This window comes from Chinchilla lanigera, unplaced genomic scaffold (assembly GCF_000276665.1).
Source record: "Chinchilla lanigera isolate Chin_1 unplaced genomic scaffold, ChiLan1.0 scaffold00071, whole genome shotgun sequence".
NCBI classification, from domain to species: Eukaryota; Metazoa; Chordata; class Mammalia; order Rodentia; family Chinchillidae; genus Chinchilla; species Chinchilla lanigera.
This window is the reverse complement of record NW_004955472.1, coordinates 3,817,543-3,843,586: the sequence shown is the minus strand read 5'-3', so window position 1 is coordinate 3,843,586 and position 26,044 is coordinate 3,817,543. Positions and strand designations below refer to the sequence as shown.

Sequence of the window (26,044 nt, the reverse complement as noted above, 5' to 3'; positions counted from 1 at the left end):
TCAGAAAAGTGGAGGAACCCAGCTTTGGAATGCTCATATGCCCGGAGGAGGTTGGCACTCCAAAGTCTGAGCCCCAGGCCTGGGGTTTGGGAGCCTTACATAGAGGCTGTGGCGAGCAAAGGCAAGCAAGCTGAGTAGCAGAAACAGAACAAAGGCAGTTATTCAAAGGTGACACGTTTACAGCTGTGCACATCCGGGTAGCCTCTGCGGGCTGAGGAGTGAGATAACAGGGTGTAGCAAAACTGTTTGCTTATCAGGCCAGGGTGTAGCTGCTGCAGGAAAAAGAGGAGAGTGTCAGCAGGGCATCAGAGTTGAAAAGTTTTGTTTTCCCCAACAAAATAATACCCTATTTCACGGTATGGCCAAAAATACGGTTACAAGAGAAGTCTGTACGCTGCAGATTTTCAGGTGTAGACACATGTTCAGCTGCTCTCACATCTCCTCAGCCACAGGCAGAGCAAGTGAGGCCCAGAAGATTCCACAGATGGCACATCGACATGGTGCTTCGGGAAGGGAGCCTTGTCCTCCAGAGCAACTTTGGGAATAGACTTGGAAGTGAAATATAACGTGAAAGGCTCTAGGCACCAGATGATATAAATACAAATACCGTGTGAAGAGCTGTTTAAGAAATTTTAAACTACTAACGCAGTGTTCTTCCACTTCTTTTTGTTCATCTTTGCCCTTTCCCAAGAGCCATTACCAACATGTTCATAACAATATACATGATAAACTTATAATACCACAGATATACTATATGTACTGTATGTGCATCTGTGCTTGATACAAAAAAGAACAAGAGTTTTTCTAAAACAAAAATAAACTTCTATTCTCAAGAACCAATGCTCACCTCCACAGATATAGTTATTCTCTTTAAGAATGTACATAGTAGAGAAAGGACAGAATCTCTCCCATAGGAAGACAAATGCAGGTGCAATCTCTACCACTAAGGAAAAGTATATTTTCTTGTCATCCATATGTTATGAAAACTTAAGACTCTAGGATTATTTCTTTTAAAAATCTTGCTTTCTTTCTCTATTCATAGCACTTATCAATATATGAATAAATAAACACTCAGGTTTATGAATTTGAAATGAAAACTAAATTGTTGACTTTGAGTTATGACAAGGTTTTAATATCTTATTGCCTCTTAGGAATGGCTGTAAAATTCTTTAGCAATGTTCTTACAATATTGAGTTAGTACCCACCTTGTGACACAGCAATTTCCTTTTTTGTATTATGATAGAATTATTCTCTGTGCAAGGATGTTTAAACTACTTTAATCAAAATAGCCCCAGATGGAAACAGTCAAACACCTACTGACAGCTACATTGTAGCATATGCATAGAATAGAAAAACTACTCATTCTGCTAACAAAAATCAAACCTTTGTGAATGAAACACGTAGATAAATGTTAAAACCATTATGCTAAGCCAAAGAAGTCTGTTGTATGGATATACATGCAAATATAAGACGTTTATAATGTATGATATATGATATGATATGATATGATATGATATGATATGATATGATACATGGCTCCATTTATATGCGTTTCCAGCCCAGGGAACACTAACTGCTGTGATAGAAACCAAACTGATCGTCTCAAGGAGATTGTGGACCGATACAGAAGGACCATAGGGATATTTATTACTGATGGAAACCTTACATAGCTTCATGTAAACATTTGTCAAACGCTCCTCTCAAGCTTTGTACCTTTTACTACATAAAATTGTACCTTTCAGATAGAAAGATACTGTCACCGACATGATGTCAGCAAGCGGCGTGCAGTTTTCATGGTGGAATGAGTTTTTAGTTAAAAGAGAACTTTTTCTGCCAAGAGGAAAATATAATTGCTACTGCAGCAGAGGACACCAATGGAGCAGGCCAGAATGTTCCAGATAGAAAGAAAGCTGGCAAACCCGCCAGACAACAGAAGACATTCCTGAGTTAACAAGCAGAGCTGGCACGTGCTTGGTGCACAGGGAAGAGCAGAACCGCCCCAAAGGCTGTGCACAAACTGAACTTGGAGCAGTTTGAGGTTCTACAGCGAAGGACCGTGAAGTAGAAACTCAGGTCATGAAATAAGGAAACAAGAGTGTAACACAAAATGGCAAGTCACAGGTTCCCGCAGGAGTCAGGACAGAAGGTAGATCCGGCATGCACGCTGTAAGAAGGTAATGCCCAGCCCGCCTAGGCAAAGACCACGGCTTGGCAGGCAAGGAGAATTGCCAGCTCCCTGCTAAGAAGAAACTGTGGGCTCATCAACACATTTATGTTCGCGTGAAGGAAACTACACAAAACAGAAATTTAACCCAATACAACACTCAGTTCCTTTATATTCTTTTAAATAGCTTTGTTCTGCGTCAGTGAATATTTTTCATTTGGTCGAGAAGAACACTGGTGACGCTTGTAGCGGAATTATCTGAACGAGTGCACGCTACCTGTTAATTCTAACTGGACCTGCTAAAGATTATCTTTTAAATCACAGAGTATGACTCCCTCTGAAATCAATACTGCGTGGGAAATGTACTGAAACTGGAGGCACAAAGGTGGACCAATGTGTAGAAAGAGAGAATTGGTACTGATTTGTAATTTAGTAAATCCTTTGTCAGCTCTGCACCAAACTTTATAAAATAGTCACAACAATTTCAGATCCAGGTTTGAAAGTATTTTTGTTTGCATAGTAGAGACTAAATAAAAGGAGACGAACAAAGAAAACTGTATGTTACTATCAATTTAAATTAAAACAGAAAACCATTTGAAACATAAATGCATAAATGTGGTCATTTTAGAGTGAATATATTTATGTGCGTATGATTGATGGTTTCACTCTGATTTTTATTCTTTGTTTAGGCAATGTAAAATAAAAGCTCAGCATTTTCTTGGATTAGACTTTCCTAGACTCTGTTGATTGAGCACAGTTAAAATTTTCGTGATGAGAAACCAACTGTGAAGCTTTGGAAAATTCACATATAAACCAGATTACTTTTTTGTTTTTGTTTGCTTATTTCTTAATCACAAATAATTTGAAAAACTATCTTATAGGTTATTTAATTTCTTAGGTGGACAGGTTTGTGTAAAAATCATCTTTATGGTAGAAAAAAGAAAGAATAGATATATACAAGAGATAGTGTTAACCATTTTCTCCATAGAAAGTAATAGTGAATCCTGGATGCAAGGAAATGTTGTGTTTTTGTTTCTTTCAGTTACTACCTAGGAATATCTAAGGGAGGGCAAATAGTATTTCACATCATTTTGGAAGGAATAGTACATTAATAAAGTATGTGAGCAGATCAAAGCACCACAAACTTTGGGACTAAGTACATAAGGTCTTACACCTTGACCCTAATGCTCTTGACAGATCTTAGGCAAATCGCATCAGTCTCTTCTGAAAAGTTAAGAAAAAGATAATATTCATCACAGTATAGATGGCCCCAAAGAATGCATACAAAGAATACATAACAAAAATACCTCCCACACGTTTATACCTAGAATATACTAGGTTCCTAAACTAACTTTCTTTGACTGCCTTACCATATTACCATAAACCTGGAGGCTTAGAACAGCAGAAATACCCTCTGACACTTCTAGAGTCAACATCAACTTCACTGGCCTTGCTGTCTCCAAAGATTCGAGAGAACAACCTGCTCTTGCTCTTTCAGCTTCTGGTGGGTCCTGGCATTCCTTTAGATCTCTAAAATCAACCTACATCTTCACAAAGCCCTCCCATCTTCTGTGCGGATATTCTCTCCCGGTCCCTTCCAGGGCTGGCGATGGGACCTAAGGTCTGTTTCTCTCTTGTAAAGGTATTTGTATTGGCATATGCCCCACATGTATAGAACAGAATTATCTTGACATCTCAAAATTCTTGATTAAATATGTAAAGAACCCTTTCCATAAAAAGTCACATTTATAGAGTCTAGCCATTAAGTTTGTGGACAAAACTTTGGTGAGACAGGACCATTTCTTCAGTCTATGAAGCTCTCAGTAAATATTAGTAGGTTTTCTCTATCACATGCTTAATCTTTAAAATATGAATTATTCCATTTGCACTTACCATGTGGGCATGAGAAGCAAGCATTTTATTCTGTTTATTGCCAGAAGCTATACAGGTAGGGCCATAAATACTAGTCTATCAACAGTGATTACAGAAAATATTTTTTTTAGTATGGCTGGGAATAAACAAGAATCAAGGAAAATGTTGGGAATTTTATTTTGCAGGTATCAAATTATTCTATTAAATAATACAGAAATATCAAGATTACTTTGTCAATAAATAAGCACTGAACTCTACAGGGCTTAATGAGCTGTATTTCCAAGTAATAAGAAAATGTATATTTTCTGTGATACTTATATTTGTACAAAAAATGTGGAACATTCACACATTTATAGTTATTTGAAGTTGGTATCTATAGAAAACAAAGCCAAAAAATGTTGAGACTTTCAAAGTAGGACACATATGTAGAACACAAAGTGGTGAAAGTACCTAGCTTGGCAGATGGCTGAGGACGAATTGCAAAGTGGTATGGTGAGACATTTGAATTTAAAAAGGCAGTGAAAAGCTGTCAGCTAATGCATTATTAATTGCTTTGAAAACTTCTTCTCACCAAAATATACTGAAAGGCAAAATCGTTTTTACACAGAACTATGCTAAAGCGCTTTCTTAATTGCATGCAAAGAGGATGATTTTTTTCCAAAGCAGCAGGTTAGAAATCTTAACTTTAGACTTTCATAATCCTTCTATATAATTATTTGTAAAACTTTTTCACAAGACATTCTTTTTGAGATATTTGAAGGAATGCTTTCTTGATAATATAAAAATAAAACAACAGGGATCTCAACTTGAATTTTCCTTCACCCAAGAAGAAAATGTTGAAACTGGAAAGGAAAGAAGAATTGCCTTGCATCTTTCTGTAACACACTTTTCAAATCAAGAAAGTAGCATTCTAGTGGAATGCCATCTGTTCCTCTTACAGGTAAGGCCATACCTCAATAGTTGTTTAATTGTTCAAATCAACTATACAAAAACTAGCCTAGTCTCAGTATATTAGCCATGAACTTTAAAAAAGCATGTTACAGGACACCATGTGATGCACCTATAGATATTTATAAAATACTTATTTGCATTATGGTCTCATTTAATTCTTGCACCACAAGCTTAATATAATTCTATTATATAACCTACTTTTGCTGAGGAAGCTAGAGCTCAGATAAAAGACAGTGAAGCTTGTATAAAGCAGAAAAAAGGTCTAAGCTAAAATCTCTCTAACTCCAAAGTCTTCCCCATTAGGTTCTTTCTGAGTTATTACCATGTTACTACATTTCATGACAGGCTTCCTTTCCAGGGCTATTTTTCATATTATTAATCATAATGATATGTATGTTTCCAAAACAAGGATTTAAAGATATTTGCTTAAATATTCCTTCAAATATTTACATATCATGAAATGACCCAGGCTCTGTCATAAAGCTTTACTTGATTTCTTTGGCCACACGCAGTACAGCTAATGTGTAAATTTTATCTTCCACAAATAATTTATATGTCCTAGAACATATTAGATATCATCCCCAGGGGTTCACACACTTTGCTGAGCACCAAGCAAGATTCCTTTTAATAGAGCAGATTTTAATCAGCCTGCTCCATTGTCAGAGGCTCTTCACATATGTTATCTATAATCTTCCCGGCCATCTTGCAGGGAAATATTCTGATGAAGAAATTGAAACCTAGAGAAGTGAACCTGAACCCTGAGGGCAGATGACACACAATACCTTTCCAGAAATGGAAAAAGGCTTCCCTACTTTTAGGTAGAGGTCCCCTGAGTGTCCCTTAGCAAGATCTCTGAATGTTAACTGGCTGGGAGAAATTGGACAGTACACAACTTGCATAATCATACGTAGTAGCTCTGTTCACTATGACAGAATTAAGAAATGGCGAAAGTCAAATCAGCTGACACAAAGACACAAGATGCTATACCGTCTCTGAAACTCTGCACCCCACAAATTTCATTATGAAACCTGACATCTTGATATTGAGGCATGACTAGGGCTTTCAGATTAGTATTTCTCTTGCAGAGCTCCCACAGACCCTCAAACCCTGCCTCAGCCACACATGACTGCTTCAAATCTCCGAGTCTGTCCCTCGTAGCATCACGTCTCCTGCTTCATGTTTCAGGGAGAAAAACCTCTTTGCATCAGAGATTTTCACCTTAAAACTCATCAAGCCCTCAGCCCCCAGTTGGGGGTGTACATTGTTTCATGTGCTGAGGAGTGCCTGAGAATCTGGGAAGTTTTATTTGTTAAGGATTTGCAATTTAACAGTCTCTTCTAATGGACACATATTTCAATGAAAGAAGTGCGTGTAAATGAAGACCCACCACCTGCAGGACAGGGCATGGCTGGAAGCACTCCTGAGGGTGTTGAATTTTGGAGCAAGAAGTCAGCTAACTCACTGGATAGCTGTGGGCATCGCAGTGAAGAACACCTTTCGGCAAAGACATTCTTCCTTCTTCAGATTGCCATTTAAGTAGGATGAAGACCAGCCCTCCCAGGGTTATGGGCTACCCTTGTGCGTCAGAATCTGTGCTTCTAGTGAGTTCTCAGGTTTCAGCTATGTCTTCACATAGAACTAAAACCTTGGGAGCCACATTCTCTCAGGCCCTTATCTGCCCGTGAGCTTGCGTTTACATGCAAATCATCACATAAGTCGTTTGTTGGTGGGATGATGAAATCCCTCCACCAACTCAGTTAAGAGCTACTGTTATTCTCCACAGGATTTAGATCAGATCCAGCATTTTGGTCTCGTCTACCACAAATTATTTTATCTTCTTTTGGCATCAACTTATTTTACTTCAATTTGCTTTTTGTTTGTTTGTTTGTTTTTTGTTTTTCTTCTGGTACCAGGGATCGAACTCACGACCTTGGGCTTGCTAGGCAGGCACTTTGCCGCTGAGCTAAATCTCCAGCCCCTCAATTTGCTTTTTAAGTTTGATAAAAATAATCCCAAACACATTTATGAAGTAGAAAATAAAAAGTACATATAAAATGAGACTTTTAATATTACTGAGAACCTTGTTTTTATGAAAGTCAGTCCATTTTCTCAAATAGACAATCAGCACCACAACTACAGTATACGAATCTCAGCAAATGCTTTACTCCTGTCTATATGGAAAACAATTATTAGAAAACACAGGTACCCATGTTGCACACTGTAATTTTTTTAATATACTCTAGTGTAGAAAGTGGGTAGAGAAGTACCGACATATTTATTTATTTTGAATTATTGGATAGAAAGATTCTTCGTAGTCACCAAGCACCACCTCATTCTCTTCGAGTTCCTTAATTCCCTGTTTGTGCTCTATACTGAGAAATATGCAGACTAATTTCACCTCTTTCCCACTGGGGAAAATTCAGCAATGATGATATTATCCACAATACCATCACTTTATATGACTTGATTGTAGGAAATTTCTTGTCTCTACATTTCTCTAACACCACTGCAATGCTGATTACATCGTTTCCAGTAGTGCTGCAAGATACACTGTACGAACCATGGGTAGTGACTTCCACTGCTGACTACCACATCTTACACAGATTAAACAGAAAAAGGTAAACAGTAATCCACTTTCTGGCAATGTTAAATTTACCATTCAGAAGTTTACACAAAAATGTAGAATAGCACATTGCAACAGTATATTCTCTTGAGCTCTTTAGGCTTTGAGCACCACTTTCATAGAATGCAGTTTATTTCAATGTTGACAAGACCTCTGTTTTCTCCACAGTGGAAAGGACAGAGAAAAAAATCATAAATAGAGCAAAAAGTGGCTTTATTCACACAGAATGTCTGCTGTTTATCTGCCATGGCTTCGCACTTACCTGGGAGAATTACTCTACCAATTAGATGCAAAAGAAGATATCCACTGGCATACGTCACTGAATGTGAGGGCAAGAAGTCTTCAAAGCTCCTGGAAGAGATGGGCTCTGTCACTATCACAGGAGGGGGTACAGAGACAGGGTAGAGGGCGGAGCAACGCCAGGAACGTCAAGGAGAGAAGATGGACAGCAAAGGTAGCCTGCTGCTAAGCTTGCTGCCTTCAGTTGCTGTTTTCCTTGTTCTAAGGATGTAACTTAGGACCTTCACACTAGCTATCTCCCCAGTCATATTTTCATTTTATTATTATGATCATTGTTTTAATTTTGAAATCGAGTTTCACTCATGTGCCCACAGTAGGCTCTCACTTGTGACTCCCCCTACCTAATACCCCCGAAGTGCCAGGACTAAGACCTGTGCCACGGCAGAGAGGTTGGTCATCACATTATAGGATTCATGGTGTCCAGTTCCCTCCTACATTTTTTGATCAGTGAATTCTTGGCATAGAATGAGTAAAAAATGATGGTTATTCTCTGGGGAAATCCTAACAGAATTTGGGCTTTAAGGGAGGCATAGATATGAAGAGAAACATGAAGTATTTTATACCAAGTTCTTAAAGCACATTGCAACCATGCTCGTATTATGGGAAGATTTATCTATCACAAATTTTAATAGGCTCAAATCATTTTGACTGCTCATTTGAACCAATAAAATAAAGATTTTATTCACAATGGGAAGTATTATTATCTTGTCAATATCTCTAGGATGGTATACATTGCAGCAAAATAATTATAATTGTGGGATTGGAGCCAGACTTCCTGGGTTAAATGTAATTCTCCTACCACGCATAATACATGCACCTCTTTGGGCAGGTAATACGCAAATATTCAGAGGACAGAAAAGATGGAGGAAAAAGTAGTTGGGGAGAGAACTACCCAGGATCCTTCTGTAGCTGTGGAAAGCAGGGGTCTGATAAACAAGAGACCACTCCAGTGTCTCACAGAGCCAGGAATAGTAACTGGACATTCTAACTGGAAATATATTCCTCTTTTCCTTTACAAGATTTCATGCTTAAAAAAGTAGACCTCTAGATAGAATGACATTGGTCAGCTTTACACAACGATAATGATAATCAGGTTATAAAGACAAGCAATTAACTTCTTTTAATCCCTGGCTGCGGCGCTGGAATCCAATGGCAAGGGGCACAGGACAAAACGAAACTTCTCTGCGCATGGTGGGAAGAGACTCTGGCACTACAGTCCAGTTTAGGAATAACCCCAGTGAGCTAAAGACTTCCGGTTAGGTCACACCTCTTAAGGTTCCTCCACCTTCAGGTACCACCACGCTGGGACAAGGCCTTTGGCACATGATCCTTGGGGAACACTTAAGTTCCAAGCTACAGCAGAATTGAATGAAAGAGGCTTAAACACTTTAGAACATCTTTGTGAAGAAACATTTATACCTTCTGATAGACTGGTTATTTTAACAGTATCATCAATTATTTAGTCCTTCTGGCACTAAATTCTTTAAAATTATTTTTTCCATCAATAACATTGGAGAAAACATAACTACATGATCCATTCTTAAGTGATGAAAAAAGACATTTTTTTATAGTCCATGTTTTGTAACTTAACAAGTAACAAGAACATTTACTACTTTCACATTTTGTAGCATAATGACTACTGTTATAAACACATCGAGGTGTTTGAGTTAAATTTGTAGCCCTCCTGTATAAAAACTACATACCTTTGGATAAGTTGTAAAACTTCTGTTGATTAAGTTACTTCATTTTTAATTATAAGTAAAACTAAGACCTAATTTGTTATAATATTCATCAGAGTAAATTTGTACAAGTACGCTTAACAATGCCGAACATAGACTGACTTTAAACTATTAGCTATTATTAAAATTATAATCATTTTATCCTATTGCATATATTTTATAAGGGTAATATTATATTTTCTCATAAGCATAAAACTGGCCCAATAATGGCCTCTCTCCATAATGAGTATTTTGGGGAAAATATCAGCCTTCAAATGAGTCCAGTGCCATTTTGTTCCGTTTACACAGAATTTCTCCAAATCCTGTTTTTCTTTCTATGATATTTAAAAACAACAGAAAAACGTTTAAAGAAGTCTGAAATTTAATTATCAACTCTAGTTCTTAAAGATTTTCTATTGCTCCAAAATGAAGAAAGCGTGTTTTCATAGCTGCTGGAGCAGAAGAAGCATCCGTTGCTTTTGGTCTGTTTCCGGTTTAGCAGCCTGTTGCTGTGAACTGCGCATGCACGGGGGAATATTTAGGTTTGTATCCCAAAAATCAGTGATACAGAGTCCCCGTGCTTTGCAAATCATTTTTTCTCCTGCTGGGTGGCTTTATTTTGCTATTGCTCTATTTTAGTCTATCTGCATGTTAATAAAAATGAAAAGGAACTCATAAATCAGTCCTGTCAGGAGTTGGTTTTGCAGTCACTAGAAAAACAGAGAAAGCTTAAAGTACTTTAAATCTGCCTTGTCTGAGAGTCAAGATCTTGGTACAGCATGTTCATAGTATTAATTTATGATATCTGCTAATTTTATTAAAGGCAAAGTGCATGCACAATGCTGTTTTGACCTGCTATATCACATTCAATTCTCCCAATCATTTAATAAACTCTTCTCGCTGTGCAAATGCGGACATTGTAATTCAGAGATTCCAATGACTCTCCTAAAGTCCTTGATTGAAAAAATAGGGCCAGAGGCAAAAACCCTGTCCTTTAATTTTGACAGCCTTGTATTTCCGACAACATTGTCTCCATTGTTAGGAGCATGTTTGTAGTTTTCTGTCCTGGTGCAGCAGCCAGTTGAAGAAGTTTATGAAGATCAAAATATGATGGTTTTGGAACACATAACACAAACTCCTCAAGGGTGCTTACTATGTCTTATTCAGGTTTATATTGCCATGTGCAACTTGCTAATCAAGAAATTACCAATTAACATACCTACTACATGATTGACCAGTGAACCAGTTAATACAAAAACAAAACTGAGAGGAAGATTTTACAGCTTGATGGAAAAATAACATTGTTTTTAAGACCCACTTGTAAGCATTTTATTTAATCTTTTAATTGTCTTAGCATATGTTTGCAGGACATTACGGGGCTGCTAAGCTGTTGGTACCATGACCTCTCATGTGTTGTATTTGTGGAATGTTTATAGGAGGAACTGTTCTTGGTATCATAGCAGACAAAAATGACAAACAGAACAATACGATACCCTCCAACATCCTAATAACTTGAACTTGGTTCATTGGTGGGACACGTAGTAAATAGCAAACAGGAGTCATCAGCAGAACCAGCATGCAAGTACAGGTCCATTCACACTATGAAATATCTTGTTCTGAAGCCAAAAAAATGCAGTAGGTATTAGTCTTCATTAAGACAAAAAATACAGAGAGATTTAATGGGAAAATGCAATAATAATTCTCTTCATATAATAATTCATCAAATAATGACAAGTCAGTTTATGTTTCTGTTAACATTCCACTTGTTTTCTTAGTAATAAAGTACTAAATATGGGGCAATGGCACTTTCTGACCTATCTGGACCCGGGAGGCAAGACAGCGGGCACTGACAGGTCTGCACCGTTTCTCCAGGGCTGCAGGGAGCCTACGGTATGCAAACACACTCCCTGATAAACATAGATCCCTGGAGCACACTGGCACACTCACTCCCTCATTTAATGAGAAGCTGTCGAGTGAGATGATATTTCTAGGAATGGTGAAAACGAGCCACCCTTAGAAACAGACCCAAAACAGTCCAGGACAGACACTTCTCTACCTAAAAACAGAAAGCATCACATTTGAAGCAGACAGGGGACGGACGAGCTTCTTAGATACACACTGCTGTTTTTAGCAAGGCACTGAAAGTACCATCTTAAGAATATCCATCAAGTACAGTGCTTAAAAATCAGGTACACAAAAAGCAGACTTCTCTGGCTAAGTGGCAGCTCCATTCGCCCTGAGCTGCTATGCGGATCACCTAGGTATAACACAAAGCATTATTTTTCATTTAAATCCCTCATGAACCTGGCTGAGAAAAAGAGTGTATGCTCATAATCACAGGAGGAAGGAGCCAAGGATTGTACAGGTAAAATTTAATTTTTGCTTCAAACACCCAGTTAAACTCCAAGAGACTAGATCCAGAAGCCCATGTCAAAAGCAGACAGGAGACTAGTATCGTCTCTGTTTAAATTTTGCCTAATGTTGTGGTAAGCTTTCTCACAGTGTACCACATACTGCGATAAGCAGATTACAAAGAGAAGTGGTTTATTTTGACTCCTGGTTGCAGAAGCTCCAGTCCGCAGTCCCTCGGTCTGGTGGCTTTCTCCGTGTAAGAGGCAGCGCGTCGTGGTGGGCACTTGAGGTGGAGCGAGCTGTTCAGTGCATGGGGCTGGGAAGCAAAGCCAGAAGGGAAGGACAGCCTGGGCTCCCAAATCCGTCCTGAGGCCACAGATCCAGTGACCTAACTGCCTTCCAGGAGGCCCTCTGTCCTAAATGTTCTCCCACACCTCAGAAGTGTCATAGGCTAGTGAGAAGGCTATGTGTATGGGCTATGTATATTAGTATATGGGCTTTTGAGGGACATTTTCAATGCAAACTTTAGCAGTGACATTATCAAATTTTTTTCTAATGTAATATTTCAATCAAATGTTTTGTGACGTGGAAGATTCAACAGAATTTGGAATCCTGTTATAGGTTCAGGCCCTACAAAAGGGATCTGACATCAGGCCCTGCATCAGCGGATCTGCTCTTGTTCTGATGGTTCCTCGTGCAAGGCTCACCTCACAGGCTACTGAGTGGGAAGAGAATTGAGATTCTTCTTGCTTCATACCATTCCAAGGCAGATCATGATAGTTTCAAACTCCAGGTGTTTTGCAGATGAACGTAATTTATAACGGAGATAGTAGCCAAAACAATGTATACAGAGCCCACAAATTCTTCAGTGTTTTTAAGAATATATTATTGTGACCTGATTCTATATTAAAAACAAAGCATTTTTGTTCACCCAAAGTTAAATTCTTTGAAATGAAAACCTCCACAGAGCATTGTAAAACAATTGTAAGTTTCATCGACCGATGTAAGAACTTCTGTTTGCCAGAAAATAAACACAACGTGAACAAATACAGCAACAAAAATCACGTCTATTCTCAATCAAACAAATGTATCATCTCAGTTCCACGACTTACTGAAAACAAGAGACCTCACAGGAGTCTGGATTTAGAAAGATTTTCTTTCTAGTTTGACAAGAAGGGTTTTTCTACTCATAATAAAGTTTAAGGGAAAAGTGCTGGTAGGTAGCTGAGCTCAAGATTAAATGGATCAAGATCAGATAAAAATTTCAAAATGATTTTTCTGTTCCATTTCATCTTCTCTCTGACTTGAGAATAAACATATTGCAACTGTGCTATTTTTATGAAACAGAGAGACAAGTGATTATCACAGGCTTGGTAACATCTGTTTGCTTCCAAACACACACACACACACACACAAAATAATGTACCTAATCTATTTTCATTATTTTTCTTCAGCAAGTAGATGATTGGGGTAATGCTTTTTTCATCTTTATTTTAAAGACTCCAAGAAATATTTCTTTCAGATTTATACCTTACTCAAACTCTTTGAAAAATTCTCATTGTACCTAACTTTTGAGAAAAGCTGGGGATAATTTAGAATCCTGATTATGCCACAACTGAAATAACATTGTAACATTTTAAGAGTAGTAGTATCTGGGTTTGCATTTAAAGAACAAATGCAGCCAAAGGATTTTAAACAAACTAAGAAAAAACATGAGAAACTCAAAATATTTATAAAGAGTGTTTGTTTTATTTTTCTCTAAAACATATATAAACATTTTATAAAAGATACATTTTTCCACTTAACAAAAATTGGAGCAAAGACCTGAAACAGAATCTAGGTACAAAATACAATCTCCAAGCTTCAGGAGTGAATATGCTGATGATGATAAGCTTATATCTCACAAATCAATTGAAGACTTGTGAGATCCTATGAATATGTGGCAATGAGCTGTCTAAAAAGCGTCATAAAATGTTTTCACAATACTCCTTAACAATGGGAAGAATACATTTTAAAAGTATTTTCTTTTGTGTATTTATTATTTTTTTGGTGCCTTAGAACAGTTAGCTTTTGAGGTGCTGCTCAGGGATAGAGCCTGAGCGAGGCACAGGGTTTGAACACCAGCCCCCAAAACAAAAAGAACATATATTTAAAATGAAAAAGGAGGGTTAAAATTTTTTTTGCCTTTTCTGTGACAGCGAGGACCTCCTGTATACGACTGGATTTGCATTATATAAATACTAGCATCCTTGTGTGTTGTAATATCATACAGTGTCCACGGTATAACCTGTCCTCACAAACTCTCTTGGTGGAGGTAGCTATGCAGGCTAAGGTGGGGAATCAAATCAGACAGTCATAGGAGTGCTCCCTTTCCATGCTTTCCTTTCGCCTGCTACAGCTACCATTAGCTTTTTAAAACTTCCACTGATGGAAGAGTTGAGCTAGCTTTGTTTTCCTGACACTGTTGTCTCTAGGTTTATATTGCAAACCACTAAAGAACGTGAGCACAATATTGCATGGTTAAGAAAAGTGCAGAGAAAACATTTTATGTCCATGAAGCTCAGTTCAGGAGTGCAACTGTGCTCACGAATTTGAGGGGAAAAATATACACACATGTATAAAGCCACATACATGCAGGACCACACAGAGACACATCAAGATGAACCCAAATGCAGGTATCTATTGATTACTATCAATACATTATATCAGAAAATTAAATATTCTGCCAGAAACGCTAACGTGGAGTTTATTTCCATGTTTGGACCAGGGAGTTGTATTCCATTGTTCTACTTCCCCAAATCTCTAATCAATTTCGCAAAATGTAATAGAAACTAATGAATCTATTTATATAAGGGAACCATATTCTACACTTAGAATTCATAGTGAGAAAAAAATTTGTTCAGTAATTAATAGAGCTGAATGAGAAGAGGAGGAAAATTTTGCAATCAAATGCAGAACGGGAAGAAACTTAAAATGAATACAGCAGTGGGCTGGGGAAAGAAGAAAGGAAAGAAAGGAAAAGGAGAAAAATACAATATAATTAAGAGAGTTATACAGTGGGTTTCTCTTAGTTCATTGAAAAAAAAGGTTTGTGCTAATATCATTAGGACAGTTTTTCCTGCCTATATCATGTATTCTGAGTAACTTCTTTGAAGATAACAATGTACAATGTATTAACTATTCTTACTCTCTTATTATTTTGTTTTGAAATTTTGTTTTATTTTTTACTTAAAATATAAAAAAATTTTTAAAATTTTAAAAGCACAGGATGAACTTCTTGTTGAAGGCTTTTGCTTCATGCAAGTCAGAAATCTACTCCTGGATGGGTAGAGTCTGTACTGCCTTCACTTTTCTTTTTACCTCATATAATGAAGGAATTAAGGGAGCAGAGAATGGTGATATACTAAAGTTTTTGTTCTGTTTTAACCTGCCAGATACCAATCTGTCTCAGCTGTCCCTGCTTTTGGTGACAGTGCAGTCACCCCTCTTTCTCTGCGATCTTCAGGCTCACACCCCAGTGTTCTCACCCCAAAGCTGAATCCAATTACTGTCTATAGTGGTTCCTTGCTTGGAAATTGGAATTAAGGTAATATGGAAAGTTGAGAACAACACCTTTATGAATCTTAGGCAAAACACCAAGAAGAGAAATAGCTTAGCAAATGACAAGAAAAGAAAAAGTTAAATAAGGAAATTCAAAAATACAGAATGTATTATAATACAGTTGCATATTTTTGGTCACAATACAGTAAAAAGAAATAGGACCATTCAAGAGATTTGAAAAAATGAAGTATGAAAGGTAAGATAAAATTTTCAGCACATGTAAGTAGGCTAAACCTCAATAAGAGAGGGATCATACCTATCACTTGAAAAGGAGGGTAGGTGGTGACGTAATGAGATGCAAAAGTAAATTTGTTTATTTAATAGTGGGAATGTGAGATAGTTCCTCTAAATTGCACTTATGTTATCAGTAGTTTTATGTCAGCGGACAGAAATGTGGGAGAGGATATAATTTATTTGAAAGATTTGAAAGTGTCACATTGGAAAGTAGGAAAGCCAATATATTAAGGAAGAATTAGATCAGTTAAAGAATGGTAAGCAATGATTTCTAAAAATCTTCTGTACAAAAAACAGGGGAATACTGGTAAAACCATCATCAAAGCTGTCTTCATAAAAGCTCTAAAAACTAAAAGCTTGTAACATCAGAAAGTGATCATTTAAGACAAATGGCTGCATCTCAGTAAGAATAGTGAATATTGTAATGTTGAGTTGCTGTAGTCCCATCCAAATCTCCCCAGACCACGGCAGCCTTGAAAACTCACAGCCTCATCCCAAGGTCACATTGCAGACCAGCACCCTACCAGACAACCAGAGACGGCAGAGCTGTCTTTATGCCCCCCTCCCCAGTCCTAGACAACTGTCATTATTTCCCTTGGAGGCAGGTTCCCTCTAAAGTCCTGTTTGTCTTCAAAGATTATCTTTACCTGATTTGACTCAGAGTCCACCCAGTGCAACTTTTTCTCTGGAAGGAGAGTGAAAGCTCGAACTTTTCTTAGTATGAGAATAACCTACCCCTTCTTCATGTAGGTAGGTCAAATCCTAAGCCAACGTCCCCTGCCTCGTAAGCTGAGCACAGACTGAATTTCTTCAACCTCCAAACTTTAAAATTCTGGATGCTCATAAGTTTGTGCTTGGTAAGATACTTTTCTGTGGAAGAAGTAATTAAATATACCCACAAAGCCCTAGCAGAAGTCCAAAATGTCTGTTTCTGCAGACAGAACCGTCTCAGCATCGCCTGCGGCAGAGATAAGGATTGCTGGTGCCCACTAATTTTAACAATTGAGGTATCATTGATGCCCCTGTCAAAATCACTTTCTCCCCATCAGAGAAAAGTCTTCTCCAGTGATTTGATGAGTGAAAGAAAGGGCTGTCTGTATAAAAAGGCAAATAATTCTTCTTTGAAACACTTAAAGACACAGGAAAAAATGCTGTCAGAACACACACAATGGAACTAAGATCAGTGAGACATAAGGTCCAAACCTTGATGTAAGTGCTGAGGCGGAGACCAAAGCAGAACCTTGAGGGGATGTACTCCCGATCACACATCTGCGTCAGGGGTCCTGACTCCCACGGCAATGACCCGCTAACAGTTTCAAGCCACTGGGATTTCATTTAATTAATTGTGCTAAATTCTATTGTGTTTATTCTTTACTGTATTCATATGCACGATGGCTTGAATGTCAGTTTGAAACGAGCAACACTGAATTGCAGGCACACTCTAATACATTTTATGTGTTAAAATGAGCAAACATTTAAATTCACCAAAAAATGGTGTCCAGTAAAAACTCAATGAATTTCACTTCTTTCAAGGAATAAAGCTTCATTTACAACTGGAAGTACATTATACTAAGTAATACTACATTTAAAAATCTTAGGAGTGTATTTTACTTATACAGTTTATTTTCCTTAATAATTTGCTCTGTATTCATAAGAGTCATATGAAAATGAGCAAGTGCTTCAATGTATATGTATTTCCTGCATGTGAACGAGCCTGCAAATGGCACTGGGGCTGATCAAATTTGAACTGTGTCACAATATACTGTACTGTTTAATTCATGAATCTACATAGTAGAAAAGTATAACATTCTTCAGAGGCTGTGCCTTTTTTCTTTGAAGTTATATTTCAGTGGCTTCTATTTTACTTTACTTAATTCTTCTAATCATTAAAATAATGATACTCATGATAAATTCAGGTCCTGAGCTTTTCATAGTTTTGAAAACTATTTTTTGATCTACTGAGCTTGTTAGTCCCTGTGTATAGTTCCCATTAATTTTTCTAAAATATTTCATATCATTTTTTTAGAAAGGGTCTCTCTGTGTAGCCCAGGTTGACTTTGAACTTGCCAGAACCTCCTATCTGAGCCTTGGGTATGCTCACATTATAGCCATGTACTACTATGCCTGGTTTAAAATATCTTAAAACTTGATATGAATATTTGCTTACTATCCATAGCTTTAAGTGCATTGTAGTATTCAGGAATAAAGAGTTTGCTTTGTATTAATACAATGAGGAAAAATACAGCCATAATTTAAATATCGAGTTTAAAAATATCATGGAATGTGAGTATACCAAAACAAAGACTACTTTGATCTAATTCCACCTGAACTGTTGGAGCAGTTTCTTGGAAAAAGTTTGGCAAAACTTAAGTTAAAACCCCACTATACCTTCACTACAGAGGAGTCACTTGTCCCTGTATGATGTTACAAAATTCTGCAGCTTTTTCCTCCAAAAGAATTAGGTGCAAAAACTTAAACGCATTGCTAGCCTCATTTAATTTCATATTTTAAGCCCTAAATGGGCAATTATAATCTTGACCAACTGATTGAATTTCCTTTCAGTTTCTCTTTGATGAAAATTATGGGAACTACTTTCATGGACTCCAAATTCCATTGTATAAAATAACCTAATATCTTTCCCAACTGCTTATTTAAAATTCCAACCAGACAGAAATGCATTAGGATACAATTGGATAGCAGAAAGGCGGTGCTTTTATTCTAGTATTTTTGACCTAAAATCAGACATTTGAGCCAAATGATTAATATTTAAAATGGAAGAAGGAAAGAGTCTTTGGAATTAAACTATATTTTAGGCATATTATTTGCATAATGTTCTTTGCCTCTCTCATTTTGAATCATTTTTCATGTATTTGAAAACTGGCTGAATACGCAGCACCATTATGCACACGTGAAGCTGTCTCACTGTGAGAGAAATACATATTTTCCCAACTTTACTGGTGCAGTAAATGGTATCCCTAGAGAGGTTCCAAAATTCTTAAGACATGTATTAATTTGCAAAAGGGAGGAACATTTTACTAGAAGTATTTTGGTATACAACACAAAGACCTTATCAGCTCAGGCCCTGAGGTATTTCACTTGTGAATTTATTTGTCACTGTCATAATGATTTGCCACTGGAATCAGCTCCGTGTGCCCAGCATCATGTGAGGGAGGCACTGGTTGCGGAAGTGGAGGAGAACCTTTTGAGAGTGAAAAATCTATAGGGTCAATATCAGGAACAGACTGAGGCTCATTCTCCTGGCAGTGAAGTCAGGGAGTGGACTACTATTAAAAAGGAAAAGTATCTACTATTTTGCTCTCTCCTCTCTTCTACCCTGGTGCAATCAGTAAGAAAGAACACCAGAAAAGGAATTTTGTATATTTAAGAAGGTGTAAGAATATGTAGATATATTTGCTTGCATTCACTTAAACACAGAAACATAATAAAACACAAAAAAATTAAAATATTTATCTCTCCCAGTAAATGGGGAGTGGGTAGAAGCAAGACTTTCTGTATAAACATTGTTGGCATGATTTTGACGTTTCAGTCATGTAATGATACTATTCAAAAAATACTTATTCCTAAGTAAACATTAATAAAGGTATGCATATTGGGTTCTCAATGAAATAGAAACACGCTGGCAGTCACTCAGAAGTAAAATCAATTATTTCTGTTATGATATGCTGTACTATACGCCCTATAGCTCTTCAGTGTGGGAGGAGTAGTATTGGGAAACAATAACAGCTCCCATTTATTCAGGACATCTAAATGCCAAGATACATAATGAAGTTTCACTTAAGATAATCAGAAAATTTCAGCTTTTTCATTATTTTCTTTCAGGTGAAGAAATCAGGTGGAAAACAATGTATCTGTCCCCGAAAGCTGACTCTGAGTTGCAGGAACCCCAACTGTTATGCTCCAAGTAGAATGAGATAATTCAAGGAAATAATTCCACAGAAACAGACTTTCTGCCCCTAGAAAAGACCCCAAAAGACTGTAGATTATTTTCCTAAACCACCTGTAAACAGCTGGCTCCGGAACTCCTGAGTTCCGGAGAGTTATCTGTATACGCCCCCATAAACAAATTTTATTATTTTTTTATATTCTAAGCACCACTCCAGACCCCCCAACACACACACACACACACACACACACACACACGCACGCACACACACACGCATACGAATAGATGAGACACATGGGACAAAGAATCTCTCCGCTGGAAAATGGACTGCAGTAGAAGAGTCCAGCAGAGTGTCCCAGCCCCACCACGACTTCTCAGATAACAGGAGATGGGGGCTTGTGACTTCTGTTGTTTCCCTGCGGACTGTAGCCCGATGGTTTTCCTTTCTACCTGATCCTTGCTTACCTGATGCTGTGCAGTGTTGTAGACTTTGTCTCTAATCCAGAAGTGAGGAAACTAGAAGTCAGATTGCACATACCGTGACACGGCTTGATTTACACCAACCTTGTCCGCTATCCAGTCTGAGCACAGTTACTTCTGGATTTAAAAGTTGTCAGGTGTGAGCCCATACCCAGAGTCTCTAATTCTAAACCAACCAGAAAGTGTTGAACGTGCTCTGTTTAGAATCCATGCGAACTTCTAAGCCCCTCTACCTGAAAAACTAGGTAATATTAATATTTAATAAACTTCGAGTTGCTAGTATAAATCATTAACATAGTTCATTTGAACTCAGTGTATAAGAGATATGCCTACCTTAATTCCATGTTTGTTGTAATGATGGAAACAACTTAATGGACACTTCAACTGGCAGATTCTTTCAATAATATTTTACAAAATTTATTGATATTTTTCAGTATGACTCCAAGATATCATTTCTTCCTTTTACAGATATCAAAAGACTCTCACTGAGCTTCTCACAAATGATCTGGTAGGAACCAACTGGTGAAACCAGAAATTAATTTTGCATGAGATTTCAAATCCTGTTTTTTCTATAACCTCAGGCTGTTACTTATATAAAAGAAGAAAAAATCCTAAAATAGTTTGTCTTATGTCTTGGTTACTTTTTTCTCATTGTTGAGACAAAATACCTGACACCTAGAATCAAGGAAGGAAAGGTTTATTTAGCTCATAGTCTGTGGAGGTTTCAGTCCATACTGGGCTGACTCCAAGGCAGGGTGGCACATGGCAAAGGGTAACTGTTTATGGCAGGGAACACAGCAAAAGCAACAAGAGCAAAAAAGGAGGAGCAGCAGAGAGCAAACCTCTCTCCCTCCCTTATATTGTGTGCAGGCTGCTGGCCCCAGGGCGGGTGTAGCACTCACACCCAGAATCCGAGCATTGGACCATGAATCAATCAACAACTCTAGAAGCCTGCCCCATGGCTGCTTTGAGGAGGACATCTACACACAAACCGTAACATAGTTTCTACACAGTAAATTTATATTCAGTACAAGAGTAGCCAACAAAACTACACTATCACTTCCAAGAGGACTCCTTCTATTGCTTAGATCATAAGAACTGAGTTCTGGCTGGGAGGCTAATAGTCTCCAAGGGCTCCCAGGCTACATACTGAGATGGCCACATTTTAATGAAGGTTTTGAATACAGTGGTAAAATTGAGTTCCAGAAGAAGTTAAACACCATGGTACAGATTTTTTTTAAATGATAGTAATTATTTGTAAAATAAATACAGCATTTCCTGTGGGAGTAAAAGAGGTATGATTAATGTCTTCCAAGTTTTCAAGTAGTACTGTGGAGAAGAGGCAGGATGAAGTTCTGGTTTATTCTACAGAAGTTTTTGCTAACTCTGGCTCAGAGCTATAGTCATCTAAGGAGCTCATAAAAACATCCCATAACTGGGCCCAGTTCAGAGTTGTACTCCAGTGGTTCCTGGTATTCTGGAAAGTGATCTAGGTTGGCACTAGGCTTGATCGCCAGTGTTCTAGAGAAAAGCTGGTGGACGAATAGTGAACAGTAATGGTGAGGCCAACTTCACTCATCCCAAGATTGAAATCAAATTTAGCAATGGTTCTGAACACCTAAGAAAGTCTGGGAATAATCGTGAATACAGCATAACCCTTCACAGTCCTTATCCACAAGAATGTACATACTCAAACTATATGTGGAAACTTAATGCAAGAAACAGTGTCAGGGCTGGGGATTTAGCTCAGGGGCAAAAGCGCCTGCCTGGCAAGCGCGAGGTTGTGAGTTCGGTTCCTGGTACCGGAGAAAAACCAAAAAAAAAAAAAAAAGAAAGAAACAGTGTCAGAATAGCTGTGCTGCTTTGGTCAATGATTATCATAAGATCCACTGAACAAGGAAGAAACCCCAATTATATTTAAATAAAATTTAAATATCATAAGACAGCTCAGCAGGGGTAACATTTTTAACAATATGCAAGAATGAAGTAATGCAATCAATCAATAATGATAAAGTCTATCATCTCAAGAAGGAGGGCATGCTCCACTAATGAAAATATTCAATAATCATAGGACCTCCTATTAGATATGTAAAAGAGATTTTTATATTGGGCTGGAAAGTCAGACTGGACAGAAGTATTAGTCGGGATTCTTCAGATGAAATAGGACCTGTTGAAGAATACCTAGATACAAGATGATGTACATAGAGACAGTTTTCAGGAACTGGTTCATGGGATGTGCCCACTGGCAAGTCTGAGATCTTTAGAAAAGGCAGCAGGCTGAAGGGTCTCGGGCAGGGGTAGAAGTTGATGGTGCAGTGTTGAGATAATTTTTTCTTCTCTAGGGAAACATCAGTTTTGCTTTTATGACCTTTCACCTGACTGCATGATGTCCATCCAGGTGGTTATTAAGAATGATTACCTTTACCTGATCACCTAATTGTAGATGTTAACCGCAGCTGCACAATGTCTTCACTCAAACACTAAATTAGTGTCTGACAGCATAACTAAGTACAATAGCCTAGCCAAGGTGACACGTAAGATGAACCATCATAGCGACCTCTGATAGTCCTTCTAATCTAGAATGTCATGATTACAGTGGAGGACGCTTTCCTCGCTTGGAAATCATCTATTCAGAAGCAGTGTCTGCAGCACCCATGCGTATCACTCATTACAACATCCTAAATAACTGACCTCCTTCCCCGCTCGTGCTACACATCTCATTTAGACAAGATTATTCGATCGAGGTTAAAAAAAAAAGAAAGGAATTACCAAGAGAAGTTTCCGGCTGTCTAAATTATACCCATTATATTCATCTCCATTATATGCATTATTGTTTTCTAATTTTCCCCGATGTATCAGCACAAAGTAAGACCACGCGGCGCAGATCGACAGTAGAAACCTGAGCGCAGTCCGGAACAGTCTGAAATGGGCAACGTCTGTGCGCATGTCGTCACCGTGTCATGCGCAGGACAGTTAGGGAGATCGGTTTTGCGTTTCTAACGTGTTTTTTCATTCTGATACAAGTGCGGAAACAAAGCCCAGGAGGGAACTGTATTTCGGCTAATTCATATGAGTTCTTTCTCCTTGCTGTTGTGAAAATTAACTTTGCAAGGCAATTTAGCAGGGCCAAGGAATCCCCAAATAGGTGGTAAAACATCTGTTCTGGTTCATGTCTAAAATATCCGTCAAATCTCAAGTGGGCAGAGGTGGACCCTTTACAAAGCAATTGGACTATCAGGGCTCTAATTTCATCAGTGGATTAATTTGCTGATGAGATAATGCATGATGCCATGCCCGAGAAGTAATGGAAACTTTAGAGGTGGGGTTCAGTAGAAGAGAGTGGGCCCTGTGGGCCTGACGGTGGGGGTTACTTCATCCCTGGTCATTCCCTCTCTGGTTCTTCCCCTTACCGTCTGCTAGGTGGCTGCCGTGGAGTGAACAGATTTTCTCTACCGTATCTTTCCACCATGATACTTCTGCTTTGCCATAGCCCTAAAGCAATGGAGCCCGCTGATCATGGACTGAAACTTCTGAAGCCAGAAGTGAAAATAAAATTTTCCTCCTTTGTGTTTTTTGTTGTGGGTATTATACCATAATGACCAAAGCTGACTAACAGATTATTTGTCAGTGTGTCTGTAAGGATTTCTCTGGAATAAAGTTCACTCTAACAGTGTGGGTGGGAGTCCTTCAGTCCACTGAGGGTTCTACAGAATGAAAGATGGGAGGGAGGGTGAGTTCACTGGTAGAGCTGGGCTGTCCCTCTTGACCCTTGTCAGACGCTGGTGCTCCTTCCTCTCAAGCCTCCAGGCTTGGAACAAGACTGACACCAGAACTCTGCTCTTTCTAAGTCTTTCACACTTGGCCTGAACTTCCCCGCTGTTTTCCAGCTTGCAGATGGCAGACTGTTATGGTTTGTGTCTAGATGTTCCCTCAAAGCCTCATGCACTTTTAGATGGGGCCTTTTCAGGGGTAGCTGAATCTGGGATTGATTCATTCTTCAATGCTAGGATTAAGGTTGCTGGGATGAAGGGTGGGTGATTGCTGGATCAGTCCACTGATTGGATGGACACTGCCGCAATCCCAGGAGCCTGGAGAAGACAAAAGGGGCAGAAGGAGGCTTGCCTCTCCCCTGCGCTTGTTGCTTTTGCCGTCTTCTGCTGCCATGAACTGTTTCTCCTCTGGGATGCCCCTCTGCCAGGTGCCACCCTGCCTGGGAGCCAGCCGATTATGGACTGAAACCTCCACAAACTGTGAGCTACATAAATCTTTCCCATTTAACTTTAAGTGTCAGGTATTCTGACTCAGCAATGAGAGAAAATTAACCAACACAGAGACCATGGGACTTGGTTTTGATGATCAAATTCCTTTTCTCTGTCTCTGTCCCTGTCTCTCTCTGTCTCTGTCTTTTCCTCTACCTCTCTTCTTCTCTCTCTTTTTCTCCTCTCCTCTCCTGGCTCTGTTCTTTGCAGAAACTCAACAACATGCTAACATAGAGGAGACACAAAATATGACTACTTTGCGGGAAAAAGGGGGAGACCGGGGGTCACCACCAGTTATTGCAATGAAGAGTGGAAAAGGCGCCTATAAATGTTCTCAATAACAGGGATGCCCCACTAAGTGTATATTTGGGTTTGGGCTGAGCGCTCATAAGGGTGATTGGTTGTGTGTTACGATAATATTCATGCCATAACTGAATATACACTAATTTGCTTCCTAAGTGCACAAAATCTAAAATGCTCACCTTTGATCATAAAGGCACAAAAGAAGATAGTGTTATCTTCTTGTACCTAGAATTGTTTCAGTTGTAGAAATAAAAATCAGTGAGATTTCTCCTCTTTATTTATAACCACTTATAAAGTCCATTTTTTGGTAAGGTATAAACTTCAAAATGCTAGATGCAAAAGCTATAAATTCCATTATATTGAGATTTGAATATAATCAAAATATTTAATCTGATATATTAATCAGATTTAGCACTGGGGGTCAGAGATTTTCAAAAATACATTCGTCTATTATCAGGAGTTTGGAGTACAAAAATTTTCTTTTGTGTTATGATAGTGGCAACAGTTCCAATTCCCAGGAACAAAATTAAAATACTGTCTCTCAAGTGAATAATGAATTTTGCCAACTTATTTGTAGCCCTTATACCTACACTTAAGATATATATTTCAAAAATAGAAGTATATAAACCTAATTTTAAAAAGAATTATTGTTGTAAGAAGACTGAATTGAAAATATTGACTCCAGGAGTTTGCTAGTTAGCTATTTACTAAATTAGCAGAGTTAGTTGTAAATTACAGTGAAAAAACAGAAGTAAAAAAAGTACAGTAATGAAATGAAAAGTATTGAGAATTAGAGGTGTATCCATGTAACCCTCGGTTCAATTCCTTGCACCAAAGGGAAACAAAGAAAGTAAAGTGGAAACTGCATCTAAGAACTAGACAGTGACTTCACGTTGTTTGCTTCTTCAGGTCATTTTGAAGACAGCTTAGAAAAACTTGAGTTTATTAATAATACCATGAATAAGAATAAGAAACTGTTTTCATTCATTAGAAGTCTATTCTGTGATGAAACATATTTTAATATTTGCACTGTCGTTTGGTATTTTATTTAAATTATTAAAAATCTAAAAGAGGGACAAGTTTCACATAAGTATATTGGGTTTTGAAAATACATGGCCTGATGTAAAACTTAGAAGAAACGACAAGAAAAACAGCCAGTTTTAACAGAATAAGCACAGGTCTAATATCAGGGGGCTTGATTCTCCATCTGCCTCTGCCTCTAAATCACCTGTGATTAGCTGAGTAGTGTGAGATGAAACCTCAACACCTGCATGTCTTTAATTT

The 26,044-nt window shown here is 38.1% G+C and overlaps 1 long non-coding RNA gene across 1 annotated transcript; it reads right to left on the bottom strand.

The window, feature by feature from the left end:
* Positions 1-19,516: 19,516 nt before the first annotated feature.
* On the bottom strand, positions 19,517-23,118 carry LOC102015834. The gene is made up of 4 exons (XR_263550.1): positions 22,968-23,118; positions 20,532-20,717; positions 20,184-20,439; positions 19,517-19,788 (listed from the first exon to the last, which is right to left on the bottom strand). It is a non-coding gene; the product is annotated as an uncharacterized LOC102015834 (long non-coding RNA).
* Between the last annotated feature and the right edge of the window lie 2,926 nt (positions 23,119-26,044).